The following is a 2,655-nucleotide window of genomic DNA, read 5'->3' as shown; positions in this document are numbered from 1 at the left end:
TATTTGAGAGAGAGAGAGAATGAGAGACAGAGAGCATGAGAGGGAGGAGGGTCAGAGGGAGAAACAGACTCCCTGCCGAGCAGGGAGCCCAATACGGGACTCGATCCCGGGACTCGATCCCGGGACTCCAGGATCATGACCTGAGCCGAAGGCAGTCGCTTAACCAACTGAGCCACCCAGGCGCCCCATTTACGTATATTTTTTTAAAGATTTATTTATTTGAGAGAGAGAGCATGTGTGCGCACAAGCTCACAGTGGGGGGAGGGACAAAGGAAGAGGGAGAGATACTCTTTATTTATTTATGTATTTGACAGAGAGACACAGCGAGAGAGGGAACACAGGCAGGGGGAGTGGGAGAGGGAGAAGCAGGCTTCCCGCGGAGCAGGGAGCCCGATGCGGGGCTCGATCCCAGGACCCTGGGATCACGACCTGAGCCGAAGGCAGACGCGTAACGACTGAGCCACCCAGGTGCCCTGAGGGAGAGATTACTCTTAAGCCGACTCCCCGCTGAGCATGGAGCCCGAGGTGATGTGGGGACCCAATCTCATTACCCCAAGATCACAACCTGAGCTGAAACCAAGAGTCAGACACTTAACTGACTGAGCCACCCAGGCTCCCCTTATTATTATTTTTTAAGTAATCTCTACACTCAACGTGGGGCTTGAATTTACAACCCTGAGATCAAGAGTCGCATGCTCTACTGGCTGGGCCAGCCGGATGCTCTTGGGAAGAATTTTAAAAATAAGGGCTGCTCCAGAAACCCCCGGCCAGCAGCGTGAGGCCGTAGTCAGTCCCTAAGAGTTGAAGAGTTGGGGTGGGGCGGGAGGAGGGGAGGGCGGAGGCCTCCTGTTGTGGCATCCTGTATGCCTTGGCTCTGTTCTGCTCCAAATTCTGTGCTTGGGCTGAGGAGCTCATTCACTCAGTCACTCATTCATTCATCAAACTGTGCCTTTCTGTCAGGTACTGTGGGGGCACTGGGGCAAGAGGGGAACTGAGAGCCTCAGTTACAGTTGGAGACTGTATATACCTTTTTGTTTTCTTTTTTACGTCAGCATTCCCAACATCAGGATGCATTTTCCAATTGATACAAACATTTAACAAAACTTCAACCACCCCTCCCCCGACCCCCAGTCAAAAACTTGAAATGATACATTTTGCAATTGATGTTGTTTTCAAATCAAGGAAGTAGGTGCTAAGTGCAGAACTGGAGATGTACCCAGTTTGGGGTCAGGGAGTTGGGGGCGGCTCCCTGGAAGAGGTGGGTCTTAAAGGATGAGCATGAGTTAGCCAGGGAAGACAGCACACAGAGTGCTTGTTGGCACAGGAAAGAACAAAGGGACAGAGGTGAGAAGGATGGATGGTCTGGTGGGGGATCCCGGGTGCAGAGAATGGCGGCGGCACAGGGCGCCTGGGTGGCTCAGTCGTTAAGCGTCTGCCTTCGGCTCAGGTCATGGTCCCGGGGTGCTGGGATCGAGCCCCGCATCGGGCTCCCTGCTCGGCAGGAAGCTTGCTTCTTCCTCTCCCACTCTTCCTGCTTGTGTTCCCTCTCTCACTGTGTCTCTCTCTGTCAAATAAATAAATAAAATCTTTAAAAAAAAAAAAAAAAGAATGGCGGCGGCACAAGCAGGAGAGGGGAGCAGGGTCCAGTCATTCAAGTTCCTTGACTTAAGGAACTTGCTCACCTGATCTGCTTTGAGCAGAGTGGGTGGGGACCCAGAGCCCCCCTGCACACGCCCCACTCTCAGCAGCTCCCAAAGTCCTTAGTAACTCCATCAGGTCTAGATTTGGGAGAGGTGTCTCTGGTCAGGGCCTGCATCAGGGCAGCAACTACGGGGATCCTGAGAAGTGGACAGGTTTAAGAAGATTCTCAGGCCAGACGAGAGGGTGTGGTGAGAGATTAGGCCAGGGGGCAAAGGAATTGTCAATTGTTGAGGATGATGCCTGGAGTTCTGACCTGGGTATCTGGGGGGATGGTAGTGTTGCCCACTGAGAAGGGACCTGATTATTTCTGATGTGCTCTGGTGCTGATCTCAGAAGGTAGCCTGAGAAATGCAGAGAAAGGGGCGCTCTGCTTTGCAAAAGGGTCCTGGTTACTGGTCCACAAACTGGCATGAAGCTTGAGCCCCATGTGCCCAGGACTGGGAAGGGATCTTGTCATCTTGGAAAGCAGAGAAAGACTCTAGAGAGGAGCATGTTGAGATGAGATAGAGGGTGCTTCTTTGAGACACATGGATTCCCGCCCACCCCCCCACCCCGAGTCCTCTCAGTACAGTGAGTTTCCCTTACCAGGCAGCACTGACACTCCTTTGTCCTCCCAGGCTGAGAGAGGTTCGATTCCATCTTGTGGAATCATGATGATTCCATCAAGACTTCATGGATGGGTGGGGGTGCAGGCCAGGGCCTGGGTCTACAAGGAGGGGGGGCTGGCGCAGGGTCCTTCGTCCTCCGTGGTAATCCCGGGGCAAGAGCTGGGTCTAAAGCAGGAGGGGTGAGGGTTGGGGCTGGGGTAGGCCTGGAGCCTGACTGCAGTTGTCAAGTCCCAAATTCATGGGGACTTGTTAAGTGTTCTAGGTCCAGACTGGGTCCCTGGTTGGATATCCTGGTCCTGGGTCTGTGTTCAGAGTTCTTGATATTGGTCTGGAACTCTGGTCTGGG

This window comes from Mirounga angustirostris, unplaced genomic scaffold, assembly GCF_029215605.1.
Source record: "Mirounga angustirostris isolate CCGP_5_RB_7025 unplaced genomic scaffold, mMirAng1.0.hap1 SCAF_13, whole genome shotgun sequence".
Classification (NCBI taxonomy): Eukaryota; Metazoa; Chordata; class Mammalia; order Carnivora; family Phocidae; genus Mirounga; species Mirounga angustirostris.
The sequence above is the reverse complement of the archived record's forward strand: the minus strand, read 5'-3'. Positions refer to the sequence as shown.